The following is a 15,531-nucleotide window of genomic DNA, read 5'->3' on the forward strand; positions in this document are numbered from 1 at the left end:
CTCCGAACAAAGCAAATGAAACAATTAAGAACTGAACGCATTGAGAAAGAAGAGTAGTTGGCTGTAAAGTATTGTGTCTGTGACCCACCTCAAAAGAAAAGTTTGTTGAGAAAGAAGAGTAGTTGGTTGTAAAGTTTGTGTCTGTGACCCACCTCAAAAGAAAAGTTTGTGTTTGATACCCTCCCATATATATAAAAGTTGGCAAATCGTTGTGTAATCCACTTATGTGGGTTTGGCGTGGGGTTGCCCCATGGACATGGACGAAAGCAAGAAATACTTTTTTGTGTTTTCCAAAAGTAAAAGCACAACAAGAAAAAATTGCAATCAATTGCATGCAATATAAAAAATAAAATAAAAAAGTAAGTCAAGTCAAGTAAATATTTTGATATTTGATGGAGCTATCTAACTATAAACAAACAAAAACAAAAAAATAAAAATTAAATAATTGATGAAGAAGTTTGTCCACAAATTGAGATGAAAGTCCAAGAACCTTCAAATTAATTGTCATGAAATTTCCCAAGAGTCCATGGTCGTCGGCCAATTATGTCATCCTTTAGATAAACAAAGCCAAGAATTTGAAGTCACTGACAAATAGTTTGGCTCTTTAATTTCTATGTGAGGAGTTATAATTCATAGCTTACTCTTCCACTTTACCAGCCAACCACACATTGTGGCTCCCCTTCAATTATGTTTGTCTTTCCCCGAACTCATCTTTACCTTTCTAAGGGTCCATTTCTTTTCTTTCTATACCTATTTGCTTAGAACAAAGTTTCTCTCCAAACTAGTTTGGAGAGAAACCCTTCAAACTTATCATATATCTTTTTTTTAGGTGTGAATTTTGAAAATCTAACCATTGAATTTCATGTTCTTTATGTTTTTAACATGTATATCAAATTTCGTTCAAATCAAATTTTATTTACTATTTGATCAATGAACTTATTTTTTATACACAATTTTAGATTACAAAAACTTGAAATTTTAACATTTGTTTGATGACATAGCAATTGATTTTTGATTTTCTTGAAATTTTGCAAGCATGAATAATATAATAAGAACATGCAATCCAATGGTTAGATTTTCAAATTTCACACTTAATATAAAAATATTTGATAAGTTTGAAGGGTTTCTCTCCAAACTAGGTTGGAGAGAAACTTTTTCCATTTGCTTATGGATTTTTGTGTTTTTCTGGTCTTGTACCATATATTCTGCTATCCTTTTCTCCTTTTCTCATTTGAATGAAATTCTCCTCCCTTCTCATCATGGCCTTATTATGTTGAATGGTAGCTATGAAGGTTCCAAAGAGTCCAATTGGTGCTTATAAGTCAATTGTCATGAAATTTCCCAAGAGTCCAATATGGTACTTATAAGTCATCATATGTTGACGAACTCCTTCCACATCCACAAAATACCAAATTGAAAAGAAAGTAACTTGCTTTTTCTTTTTGAAAATAAAAGTTTTGATAGGTATTACATAATAGAGCTTATAAGATAACACTTTCACCGCATCCACAAAAATACCAAATTTTGGAGCTTCATTTTTTATAGCTACTTCTATCTCTCTTATTTCCCTGGGTTCATATGCATGGTACATTCTCTTTGCTGTCCTCTATTAAATTTTGATTATTATATATGCCTCCATGTTTATGAATTTTCATAGGGCCAAATTATCATTAAACCCTTTGGTTTACACCCACCAATAAGGACATGCCACATCAGCTTTTTACTTACGACTTATTGTAAAATCAATACATCCTAATACACCTAATAACATCTTAAAAAAAAAAAACTCTATCTCACGTTATCATACTAGATGTGAAAAAGAGTCCCTAAAATCTCATCTCCCTCCTTCTCAGCTCCTCTATCTCCCGCCACAAACCTCGTCGGACCTTCGTTTACCACTGCATACCTCACTGGACCTCCGTCCTATATTTTGAATTGTGATTGGTTTTATTTCACATGAATGTGACAAGTTTTATTTTAGATAAGAAACTTATAGAAGAAAAAAAAATGTGACAAGTTTTATAATTTTTCATTGATTTTTTTAGCAACATAATTTTTCAGTGCTAATACAATGAAAAAAATTTCATTGGTTTTAGTCATTGCTAATTTATCACACAGAGAAATTACTATTGACATGGATCCAGAAGTTTAACACAGAGAAATCACTATTGACTCCACCTATAATAGTATCAAGATTCTCATTCAGTCTGCTGTCCTTAATTGCATTCTTCTTCTTCGAAGTTCAAATTCATTCCATGAACATGCAACAAGAGCAAGGTTCATTTGAACACCCTACTCAACCACTAAAACAAACTTTACTGTTTTGTCTTAGTGATCATGCTTCTCTGCTTGTAGTCTCTCCCTTGTTTGGTTTTGTCTCCTTTGAATCTTGTTCATTAGATTGGCTGGTGAGTTGTAGCAAATGGTGTAATGTCTTGGCTGGTGAGTTGTAGCAAAGAGTTTAATGTCCAGACATGAATCTTTAGACTCCGTGTGTTTTTCATAAAAATACCTGAATACCAAAAAAATGAAAAAAGAATGAGCCACATAATGCTGAGTGGGAAATAACAAATAATGTCTTTATGTTACTTACCATAGAATTTGGGTTTCCAAGGAAAAGAGATGAAATGGAAAATTTTTAGTGAATTTTCAAACTGTGTCAGTTATTAACATATAACTCTATTGCATTTTCTTTACCCACAATAAACATGATGTTATAATTTAAAGAGAGATCATTGCACATGCTAAAAATGCCAGTGCAGCTTTTCAATAAGTTTGTAAAGGGCTTTGACAGAAAGTAAGATTATATGGCCAATCCTTGAACTTTGCATATCATCAGTGGTTACAAGACCAAAGTTGTTCAAAACAATGGCTTTGCCAAACTTCACAATCAACAATGAGCATGAAAAATTATAAGTAAAAGAATAGCCAATTCATTAGGTGTCATCAACCTTTTGCTCGTTGCTTTTCCTTTTTATTTCACTATAAAAAGGAAAAGAGAATCTAATCGAAAACCTAAAGCCTAGGGTTTGTGCTTTGTGGCCTCTTGCGTGGTTGCTTCTATCTCTATATTTTCTACCACTATCGATATAACTACAATTTTGGTGGTCTTTGTTCTTCTTTCTCTTCAATACGGCACTAGTGCGTAGTATTATTAGGCAATTTTATTAATAATAATAATATTGACTTTTAAAACGTGGTTTGGGGGTATGGTTTGTATTTTTCTACGTTTGGGGCCCACTGACTCTAGCTCCTCAACTTGCCACTACCTGCAAGGCCACTTTTAATTTTAAATTCCTTTCTTGACTTTTGCTTTTTGGGAGTCTTGGGAGGTGATGAATTCTACGAAGTTTCTGGCTTTTCCTTTCAATCACATTTTTGCTATTTACCCCTCCCTTTTCTTATGCAATTTTGTGATTTAGTCCCTTTATTTTGCTGTAATTAGTTAGTACCATGAATGATTACAATGAATCGACACAATTGAATGTTTGTTGATGTTCACAACTCTAGTACCATTTTCAAATCTTATCTTATGAAGCTGAACGTAAGAATTAACAGCAAAGGTATCCAGTATGGTGCATGTACCTCCACACCAAAATGTTATGCTGCACTCAACCTAGTCGTTGCTTTTGAATTTTGATTACTCACCTAAAATCCGATCTGTGATAAGTGATCGGTGATCATTACATCATTTAGAAAGCTTTACGAAAATTATTTTGACAAAATAATTTCTTACCCAAATAAATAAGTGAAAAAAATCAGGTATAAATTCTATACTTATTGTATTTTTAGAAATTATTCACTTAGATTGGATGCATTTTATCTTCTCAAAAAAAAGAAAAAGAAAAAGAAAAAGATTGGATCCATTTAACTATATCTTTGACCTCGCATCAAAAAAGAAAAAAAACTATTTATTTGATTGGTAAAGTTAGTTTAACTGGGTGAAGTTTTTAATTGTTAAATAAGATATTTTCAATCTCCGCCTATATCAAAAATTAATTAGTATCTTGGTTTAATGATAAAAAAAACTATCATTAAGAACGGATGTCATAGGTTGAAACTCTCTAAAAAAAAAAAAAAATCCAAGAGCATTAACAAGCACTATTGACTGATATTAAAAAAATTCATGCACTAACCAATAGATCTTTTGACTGATATTAAAATTCCTGCACTATGGTTGTGACATATATATGGGTGAATGGATTCATTATTTCAAAGAACACTAATTCATTCAGGCCAATGTTCAGTCTATCTTTAAATCCAAAAAGTAAGATTTTACCATCCATACTAATATATGCTTCACAAAACTCAAATTGCATTAAATCAAAAGCAATATACACCCAACAAATGAAAAAATTGGAAGAACTCAAATATACCAGTACAACTTTATGAAAATCTATCTACTTCTCTCGTCACGCAACAGAGTAGATACATAAATCTGAATGACAGGATTAAAAGCAAATTTTCAAAATTACATGAAGAGTCAGTATCTCGAAATCTATTTTGGGAAAAAAGAGGAAAAAATTTAGAGAAATAAACCTTGAGATCATGAAACGTAGGATTTGACAACAACTGCGATTGGGACGATGCTGCTGAAACGATTAAGAAATCTCAGCAGTATTCACTTGAGCGAACGATGGGAACGATTGAGAAATCTCGAAATCCATTTTGGGAAAAAGAAGAAATCAAGAAAAATTAAAACTTGAGCAAACTTGCAAAAACGATGAGATTTCTTATTTGAAAAATTAAAACTTCAGCAACGATGCTGGAAACAATGAGATTTCAGATTTTTATTTTATTTTGGATAGGAAATGATGAGATTTGGGCTTCAACTTGTTCTAAAATCAAAGATGTTGATGAAAGTGGAAGTTAATTGAGATGTTATTAGCTAAGGTAGAGTATATTTCTCCTTAAGTAAAAAGTTGATGTGACAATTTATTATTAGATGTGTAAAACAGGAGTTTTACACTCCGTCCTTACCAAATTTGGACTCTAAATAGAGAAGCCAAAACTAAATAGGAGTTGCCTTAAAGATGCCAGCTTACTAGGGATAAATTAGACTACTCTAAATTATTAGTGATTAATTCTATAAAAAAATATTAGTCATTAATTTTTTTTTTTTTTTTTTCTGTTATAGATACGATAGAATTTTAAGATATGATGTTTCATGGTAATTACCTTTCATCAGACTAAGCCACAAATTTGTTTTTAGTGTAGATGGAGTTAGAATCCCAAATTTCTAACAAAAGCCTTAATTTTTTTTATACAAGATATAAATTCTTTCTACTGTAGTATAATCTAAGCGTATATGTGCGTGAAGCTCCTTCCTAGAGACTTGAACCTCGGCTCTTTCCTTCCACACCCCACAAACATTTATACTTGTGGAGTGACCTTCACACTAAGAGTGTGCAGTGATAGCAAAAGCTTTAATCGGTTGAACTAACTGGAACGCACAAATCATTAAAAATTTAAATAAACAGTAATCAACTGGGAGGAGACTGATAAATGCACTAATTTAATGTAAATTTCCAACAAGATTCTGAATCCGTGCTGTCAAGACATCAAAGTACAAAGTAATGAATTTTTATCATCATGTGTGTATACATTCAAAGAAGATCAGTAGGCTAGATGCTTCGGACTTCAAAGGACTATGGGTTCTCTCTGCGGCCTGAAAAAGAAAGAAAAGCGAATCAAAGGCGACCGGGGCTGCCGGCCAAAAATCCTCCGATGGCAAAGTTAGTTTTTTCCTCTGTATTATCTGAGTTCCAACTTCTTTGGAGTAAAAACCGAACATACCTTGGTCTTGTCTGAAGCAGCCTTTATATAGTGTTCTTATAGGCGGTTATCAAAACTGGAACTTCTCCTGGATTCAAGGAGAGGTAGAAATCAAACGTAACTTGCAAAACCGTTTGGAAGTTATGCTCTTGTTTCACAACGAATACATGACGGTTATGCGTGGGATAAGGGATTGTCACATTATGTTCGGAGATTCTTCTAAGTATGATCTCCTCGTCATGGAGTTCCTTCGTTGAGTGTCCCTGAATTCCAAGTGTAGCATACTCGTCCACGAAGTTTTATGTGGACGAGTCCTCTCGGGGCAGGTCGCGCGCATCCCCTGGACGAAGGATGTAGCTTCGCTATCATCCTCTGGACGGCCTTGTCCGTTACTCACGTCCTGAGGATAACTCCTGGACGGCTGCCGAGGTGATGACCTCCAGGGACGGTCTCAGCGTTTTTGTCCCACATCAGTTGCCCCCTCGTCCAGGAGTTATGCAACGTATCGACAATTTTAGGACGAGTTCATCCTCTATTACCCCCTTTTTTTTTCTTTTTTTTTTTGTTATGCGCTGCATGTCGCGCATCCATAGGGGACCAATCACTTGTATTTATTCCTTCGAGGCATGCGCCACGTGTCACCTTTTAGTTGGTTCCGTCGTTGCGGTTACCGAGACTTTTCTACCTATAAATAGTGGTTTCCCTCTCATGCCCCTTTCACTTTTTCGAATTCTCTACTTTGACACTCTCGTCCGTCGCTTCGTCTAAGAAATATTCTCAGCGTCTTTAGTGTCCTTCGTCTAGAGCCAGGTAATCTTTCTATACTTATCTTAGCTTTCCTTTTGAAGTGTTAGGGTGTTTTCAATGGCCTCCTGCTCGTCTAGCAACAGTGTGGCCAAGGCCATAGACGAGTACCATGACGACTCTAGCTATGATACTTCCAGTAATGTCAGTAGTAGTAGTGGTCATACAACCGAGGAATACACATCTGGGGTTCCTGGGATCCTCGTAGAAATCTTCCAAGAGAGTGTTAGGACGAGGACAGCCTCTGGGGCTGACACCTCGACGAGTTCCCCGCCGTCCTCCCCTTTGGACGAACGGGAAACTGTGTATAGTTGTGCTCTAGAGGTTCCTTCTAGGACGGACGAGAGAAGGTTAGATGCCCTTAGGACTTGGTTTCAGATTCCTGATGATCTAAACCCTAGGTTAGCTGTCCGAGGTGAATGGTGTTGCCAGCCTCGTTTTGGGATAGGTGTCTATGAGGCTTATCTGTTAGGGGGGCTTAGACTTCCCTTGAATGCCTTTGCTAGGGAATTGCTCACCAGACTGGGCTTGGGGGTGTGTCAGCTTAACCCTAATGCATGGAGACTGATTGTCTCCATGCAAGTCTTATGGATAGAGGTGTTTGACGGGGACCGTCCTATCACCGTGGACGAGTTCTTGTACTGCTATAAACCCTCCGAGATAAATCAATCTCGAGGCTTCCATCAGTTCACAGCCAAGAGCAATGACTGTAAACTGATTAAGTATTTGCCCTCGTCTGACAGAAACTGGAAAACGGAGTTTTTCTTCGTCTCTGGTTTCTGGGCAGGGCATCCTGTTGAGATTGGTAGAGACTCATTTGCTCCTTATACTGGAGACATAGGGAACCTTCGTCCAGAAGGTATGTTATGTTCTTCTTTTTTGTTTCTTTCTTATTGTACTTTTTCTTTGGACGATGATCTAACATTAACTTCTTTCTCCCTTTCCAGCCGTTGGACGACCTTCTCTGAGCAAATTCCACCGTGATCGCGTCCACAGGGTCCGTCTACACTCTGAACGAGACTTTCACTCGTTAGTGACCCTTAAGCGTCTACACAAGTGGGGACTCGGCCCTGAACCGTCCGTCGACGCCTTAGCACACGAGCTAACCACCCGTAGACGTGAGTGTTGCTCTTTAAGACATGTCTTTTCTAAAAAAAATTTTAAATTTTTTTTTTATTTTTAGGAATGGCAACCATGAAGGGAAACAAGGGAAAGGAAGTCGTCGACGAGGCAGCTAGATCTGAGCCTCAACCCCAACCTCGTCTTGTTTCTGGAGAGAAAAGGAAAAGCTTGTCCAAGCATGTGGACTTGACTAGCCTGCCAAGTCGTCGGGGGAAGAAAGCTAAGTCTGGGTCGTCCAGGCCTGAAACTGCTAGGCCTGAGCTTACTTCCCAACCGCCCGTCCTGGTCCTTGATGTTGACTCGTCCACGCCCCTAAGTGCCACTCCATCCAAGTCTCCTGTTCCTGACTCGTCCCAGCCTCCTCAAGGGATTTCTACTAACTTATTGGGGAACGAGGATCTGGCTTGGGAACGATTTCAAGAAGCTGTGAAAGGCGAGGACGTAGCTGCGTGCTACAACATGTCCTTGAAAGAGTTCGAGCATTCTAGCGTCCACGATCTCTTCAAGGTGACCATCTTTGCCTCGTCTTGATTTGTCCATGTTTGCCCAACATTGTTTCTATCATCTGAACTTCCTTTTCTTTTATGTAGGCAATGTCCAAGTTCATAGCTGTGTCCAGGCAGGCCACTGAGTTGGACAGGACGAGGATCCTTCTAGAGAAAAGAATAGAAGAGATCAAAAACGACTGTAGGACGTGGGCAGAGGTGGCGAACAAGGCCAAGGACGAAGCTGAGGAGTTCAAGGTTTTGGTGGGGGAGCTGAAGTTCGACACTGCCAAGAAGGACGAGCGTCTTGAACTTCTTCAAAAGGAGAACGACGAGTTGAGCCAACTTCTGAAGAAAGCTAAAGACGAGGCGGTGGAGGAGTTCAAGGCGTCCAAGGAGTTTACTGACCTGATGGACACAAACTATGCAGCAGGGTTTGAGGACTTTAGGATGGACGCTATGGACAGCTTTCCTGAAGTTGACTTTAGCGTCATCAAACTCAACCTTGCTACTGCTACAAGTTCTCTCGTCCACACAGGTTCAGACGATGTCAACATTGAGGACGACGCTTCCACCAGACCAGCCCAGGACGACCCTAATGCCGATGCCCCTTCCTCTTGAAGAAGACGTTTTTGCTTTTTAATCGATTGTCACTGTCACTTAGCTTCTCTTTTCTTTTCTTTTTTAAAAAAAAATGTATTTAAGAATTTGATATGTTATTCAAGTACGATTTACTCGTCTAGAGTGTTCTAGACGAGCTTATGAACAAGGTCTTTTACTACTCATTTTATAAGGGTTTTTGGACGGTGGCCGTCTACCCTTTAAGTCAAAGAATATCTTCTTTGTTTGTTGTCATTTATGTCAGTCTTTTAAACAATGCTTTGTTGAATGACCGTCTACAATTTTTTTTATGGACGACCCACTTAGGGCTGATGATGACAGCATTACTTTGGCCTGTCCTTTAGGCAATTATTATTCGCCTTCTCGAAAGCAGTTTACAATGTTTATGTTTGCTCGTCTTGACGAGTGCTCGTCTCTGGAATGTTATACCTTAAGGCTTACTTTTCTTTCTTGGACGAGTGGGCCTTGGCCTTTTTCCCTTTTTTTTTTTTTTTTTTTCGAAGGAAAGCTTTGGACGAGCAGTCCTTGGGCTTCTTTCCCTTGCTTTATCCTTTTTAAAGAAAGCTTTGGACGAGCAGTCCTTAGCATTTTTGCCTCTGCTTTGTCCTCATTTTCTTTTAAAGGAAGCTTGGACGAGCATGCTTTAGCATTTTTTCTTTGCTTTATCCTTATTTAAAGGAAATCTTAGACGAGCTTGCCTTCGTCCCGAGATTTTACTTGTCTAAGGCTTTTGCCTCGTCCGTGGATATTATCAGGGAAACTGGTATTCAAATACATAAGAAATCCAAACCATATTATTACATGAACATTGTTCACAAACTTGGCACGTGCTTATAAGCTAGTGCCTTATTAAGATACTCAAGTACATAGCACCGTCTTTCATAAGCTAGTCTGTAAGTAGTGCAAAAGTTTAAGATCTAGTGCACTTTTATTCATAACACACCATAATAGTAGTAAAAGCAAAAGTAAATATAAGCAAACACGCAAATCACAACTGTAATTTTGCCACTGACTTCCCTCGTCCTGCTAATCACTGATAGTACCTTCACAGATGTTCCACGTTCCAAGGATGCTCTAACTTCCGCCTGTCCAAGGCTTCCAGGTAGTAGGACCCCTGCCTTTTGCAGTTGATTACCCTGTAGGGTCCTTCCCAATTGGGTCCCAGTTTTCCATGAGCTGGGTTCCTGGTCGCCAAGGAGACCCTCTTGAGGACAAGGTCCCCCATACTGAAACGTCTAGGTTTTACCATGGCGTCATGCTGTCTGGCCATGAGATTTTTGTACCTTGCCGTCCTTTGCTCCGCATCTATTCTTACCTCATCAAGAAGATCGAGGTCAAGGCGAAGTTGTTCCCCGTTGTCCTTCTCCTGGTACTCCATCACTCGGTGACTTGCCATATGGACCTCTGCTGGTATGACAGCTTCACTCCCGTATGCTAGTTTAAAAGGGGTCTCTCCTGTCGGAGTTCGTGCAGTCGTCCTATAGGCCCAAAGAACACCTGGCAGCTCGTCTGGCCATATCCCTTTTGCCCCCTCAAGCCGAGTCTTGATGATTTTCAGCAGGGATCGGTTTGCTACTTCTGCTTGTCCGTTTGCCTGTGGATGGGAGGGTGAAGAATAGTGATTCTTGATTCCAAAATGATTGCAAAAGTCCCTGAAGGGTGCGTTGTCAAATTAGCGTCCGTTGTCAGATACTAACACCCTGGGTACTCCGAACCTGCATAGGATATTCTTCCATACGAAGTTTTTCACGTTCTGCTGAGTGATTACTGCAAGAGGCTCGGCTTCTACCCACTTGGTAAAGTAATCTATTCCTACCACCAAAAACTTCATCTGCCGAATTCCTACGGGGAAAGGACCCAGGATATCCAGGCCCCACTGTGCAAAGGGCCATGGGGCCGTCATTGGGGTCTAGTATTCTGACGGCTGTCTAGGCACATTGCTATAACGCTGGCATTGGTCACATACCTTGACATAGGCTTTAGTGTCTGCCTGCATTGTTGGCCAATAGTAGCCGGCACGGACGATCTTATGGACAAGGGACCTTGCCCCTGAATGATTTCCACATGATCCTTCATGAACTTCCCTTAGAACATAGTTTGACTCGTCAGGAGCCAAGCATCTTAAGTAGGGTTGGGAAAAGCCCCGCTTGTACAACACCTCATTAATGAGGACATACTTGGCCGACCTAACCCTTAACTTTCTTGCCTCATCCTTGTCCTCTGGAAGCCTCCCATCCTTGAGGTAAATTATAATCGGACTCATCCAATTCTCTCCTCCTCCTATCTGCTGTATGTCAGGGATGTCTATGCTTGGCATGTACTGGATGTCGCCGAACTCGTCTATGACCGCTGCCGAGGCGGCTTTCGCCAAGGCATCTGCTTCCGCATTCTCCTCCCTGGGAAGTTGAATAAAACTTATGGCTGAAAATTTTCGGGCAAGGCGTTTCACTTTGTTCAGGTACTTCTTCATTCGATCCTCCTTGACATCACACATCCCATTTACTTGGTTAATAACCAGTTGAGAGTCTCCTCTGATCGTTAACGACTCCGCCCCTAAGGACTTGGCCAATTCCAACCCCTTGAGTAGAGCCTCGTACTCAGCCTCGTTGTTGGTAGTTGGATACTGCAGACGGGCCGCATACTCCAGCTTGTCACCCTTAGGGGACTTCAGTATAATTCCAATCCCTCCTGCGTACATTGTGGATGATCCGTCTACATTAACCACCCACATTTCACATCCTTCGTCCTTGTTCAACTCGTCCTGACTGGGGGTAAATTCTGCAATGAAATCTACCAATGCTTGCGCTTTTATTGTGCTCCTCGGGAGGTACCTGACATCAAACTCGCTAAGCTCAACGGCCTACTGTACTAGCCGTCCAGCAGCTTCCAACTTGCTCATGGCCTTTTTTATGGGGTGGTCTGTCAGGACGTTGATGACGTGTGCCTGGAAATAATGTCTCAACTTCCTGGAAGCCGTGATTAATGCGAAGGCTAGTTTCTCCATCATCGGGTATCGTCCTTCTGCCCCTCTCATCGCGTGGCTGGTGTAATAGACCGGCTTCTGGACTTTCCCTTCTTCTCTGACTAGCGCTGAGCTTACTGCGTGTGGGGACACTGCCAAGTACAAGTACAATTCTTCCCCTGGTACAGACGGACTCAATAGTGGTGCCGTCATTAGATACATCTTCAAGTCTTGGAAGGCCTTTTGACACTCGTCCGTCCATTCAAAAGCCTTCCTAAGGACTTTAAAGAATGGTAAACATTTGTCAGTAGCTTTCGATACAAACTTGTTGAGGGCGGCGACTCGTCCGGTGAGAGACTGGACTTCCTTGATATTTTTCGGTGGCTCCATGTTCAGTATCGCCTGGATTTTATCCGGATTCGCCTCAATTCCTCTGTGCGACACCATAAACCCCAAGAATTTACTCGATGAAACCCCGAAAGCACACTTGCCCGGATTTAATTTCATGCGGTACTGTCGCAACGTATCAAAAGTCTCTTGAAGGTCGTCAAGATGTTTACCCTCGTCCTGGCTCTTCACCAGCATGTCGTCCACATAAACCTCCACATTTCGCCCGATTTGAGGACAGAACATATGGTTAACCAGCCTTTGGTAGGTCGTCCCCGCGTTCTTCAAACCGAAGGGCATAACCTTGTAGCAATACAACCCTTGGCTCGTGACGAATGAGGTCTTCTCCTGATCCGCTTCATTCATCTGAATCTGGTTATACCCTGAGAAAGCGTCCATGAAGCTAAGTATCCTGTGACCTGCCGTCGAGTCCACTAACAGGTCAATGCGCGGCAATGGGTAGCTATCCTTGGGGCAAGCTTTGTTTAGATCAGTAAAGTCCACGCACATCCGCTACTTGCCATTGGCTTTCTTGACCATGACTACGTTTGCCAACCAGTCTGGGTAATGAACTTCTCGGATAAACTTCGCGGCGACCAACTTCTGCACCTCTTCCTTAATGGCATTGTCTCGCTCGGGAGCAAAAACTCTTCTCTTCTGACGCACCGGTTTTGAATAGGGAGACACGTTCAGATTATGGGTAATGACGCTCGGATCAATGCCAGGCATGTCCTCATGACTCCATGCAAAGACATCGAGGTTTTTCTTCAGAAACCGAATCAAAGCGTGCTTTGCCCCCTCTTCCATGCTCGCCCCAACTCTGGTGGACTTCTCGGGCTGGTTATCGTCCAAAGGGACGTCCTCTAATGCTTCAGTGGGCTCAGCCACGACCTTTCTTCCGTCTATACTCATCGCTTGCATGTGCTCGTCCATGGCCAGCATAGCTAAGTAGCATTCTCTGGCAGCCAGCTGGTCTCCTTGTACCTGGCCTACTCCATGCTCGGTCGGGAATTTGATGGACAAGTGGTAGGTAGAGGTTACCGCTTTCCAGCTGTTCAAAGTTGGCCTTCCAATGATCGCATTGTATGACGATGCACAATCAACAACAAGGAAATTCACCTCCTTGGTTATCTGCTGCGGATACGTCCCGACGACCACTGGCAACATGACGGTGCCCACAGGTTGTACTTTCATCCCTCCGAATCCTACCAACGGCGAGTTCACTGGCCGAAGCCGATCTCGTCCTAACTTCATTTGTTGGAACGCGGGGTAGTAGAGAATGTCTGCAAAGCTGCCATTATCTATTAATACCTTCCTGGTCGTGTAGTCAGAGATGAGTAGGGTGATGACTATCACGTCATCGTGTGGGTGGTGAATTCGTCCTGCCTCCTCGTCCGTGAAAGTAACAACCTGTTGGTCTACCTCCCTCGTCCTAGGAGGTCGTCCTGACTGTTGGATGTTCTGCACCACCTTCAGGTATGTCTTCCTTGATTTGGACGACTGCGCCGTCGAGCTTCCTTCTATAATTACCCTTATTTCTCCTAGTGGGGGGCGTGATGGTTCTTCCACCTTGGCCTTCATTTTCTCATCTCTCTGGTCTCGTCCAAGGAAGTTCCTCAATTTTCCCTGTTTAATGAGATTTTCTATCTGCTGCTTCAAGTCAAAGCACTCGTCTGTATCATGCCCGTGGTTCCTGTGAAAACGGCAGTACTTGCTCCTATTACGTTTGTTGGGGTCTCCCTTCATTTTGTCCGGCCACTTCAAGGACGGATCATCCTTGATCTGCATAAGAACCTGCTCTAACGGCATAGTCAGGGGCGTGTACTGCTGGTTCCTTGCGGAGGAACTGGCCTTCTTACCATCCTTATCTTTTCTCTCGTCTACCCGAAGTTTCTTTGGACGAGGTCCCTGGTCTGGATAGCGATGGTGGCCCACTTCTGAGCGCTCTGCCCTTTTTCTTTTCTTGGCTATGATGGCGTCTTCAGCATTCATAAAATTCTGGGCCGAATGGACAAGCTCGGCCATAGTTTGTGGTTCCTGCTCGTAGAGCTTATGAATGAACAAGTCAGAATTGACCCCATTGTGGAAAGCGGCCAACAATAGCTTGTCATCCATCTTGTCCACCGTTAAGGCTTCTCTGTTAAACCGGGTGATAAAGGATCGCAAACTCTCATTGTCCCCTTGCTCTATAGTCAGCAGGCTGGAGGAGGAACGTTTGTGACGCTGTCCTCCAATGAAGTTGTTGACAAACAGCTTGCTTAGTTCTTCAAATGACCCCATTGAGTTTGGGGGGATCTTACTAAACCACACTCGCGTTGGTCCCTTGAGCGTGGTGGGAAAAGCTCTGCACATGATCTCGTCGGGGACCCCCTGCAGGTGCATGGTCGTCTTGAAAGTTGCAATGTGATCGCAAGGGTCGCGATTTCCATCATACGAGTCTAAAGAAGGCATTTTGAATTTCGGGGGTAGAGGGTGACTGTTGATGGAAGCTGTGAAAGGGGAGTCCGTTCGGTGGACCATATCATCTACTGGGTTTGCTCGCCTCATGTTTTCCCTCATTTCATCCATGGCTTTTCTCATCTGGTCCATTTCTTTTTCCAAGTGCGGCACCCTTCTTGAAGCGGTACCCCTTGTTTGATCTTCGGACTCTACATTTTCCCCTCCTCCTTCCTGACTTGGGGCCATTCCCTCCATTTGTCCTTGACGCTGCCTCCTGAGGTTGATCTCTTTGTTCAACTCTTGGTTCTGACGTGTCAGTTCTGCCATAGCGGCGGCCATGGATTGTATATGTTGAATAGAAGGCGGTTGCATTACAGGTACTGATCTGCGATCGCGAAGGGGATTGCTGGAAGCATCCCTACTCTCCTGGTGGCCTGGGCTGGTAGCCCTTGATCTTGTTCGAACCATTCAGCCTTTTGTCTGGGATAGAATAACTTGCTTCCCACAGACGGCGCCAACTGATGATACAAAGAAGATCAGTAGGCTGGATGCTTCGGACTTCAAAGGACTACGGGTTCTCTCTGCGGCCTAAAAAAGAAAGAAAAGCGAATCAAAGGCGACCAGGGCTGCCGGCCAAAAATCCTCCGATGGCAAAGTTAGTTTTTTCCTTTGTATTATCTGAGTTCCAACTTCTTTGGAGTAAAAACCGAACATACCTTGGCCTTGTCTGAAGCAGCCTTTATATAGTGTTCTTATAGGCGGTTATCAAAACTGGAACTTCTCCTGGATTCAAGGAGAGGTAGAAATCAAACGTAACTTGCATAACCGTTTGGAAGTTATGCTCTTGTTTCACAACGAATACATGACGGTTATGCGTGGGATAAGGGATTGTCACATTATGTTCGGAGATTCTTCTAAGTATGATCTCCTCGTCCT

The 15,531-nt window shown here is 41.8% G+C and overlaps 1 pseudogene; it reads right to left on the reverse strand.

Moving 5' to 3' along the window:
* LOC142614908 (putative disease resistance protein At4g11170) overlaps window positions 1–15,531 on the reverse strand; it is an 85,696-nt pseudogene that overhangs the window by 11,664 nt on the left and 58,501 nt on the right.

This window comes from Castanea sativa, chromosome 11 (genome assembly GCF_040712315.1).
Source record: "Castanea sativa cultivar Marrone di Chiusa Pesio chromosome 11, ASM4071231v1".
Classification (NCBI taxonomy): domain Eukaryota; kingdom Viridiplantae; phylum Streptophyta; class Magnoliopsida; order Fagales; family Fagaceae; genus Castanea; species Castanea sativa.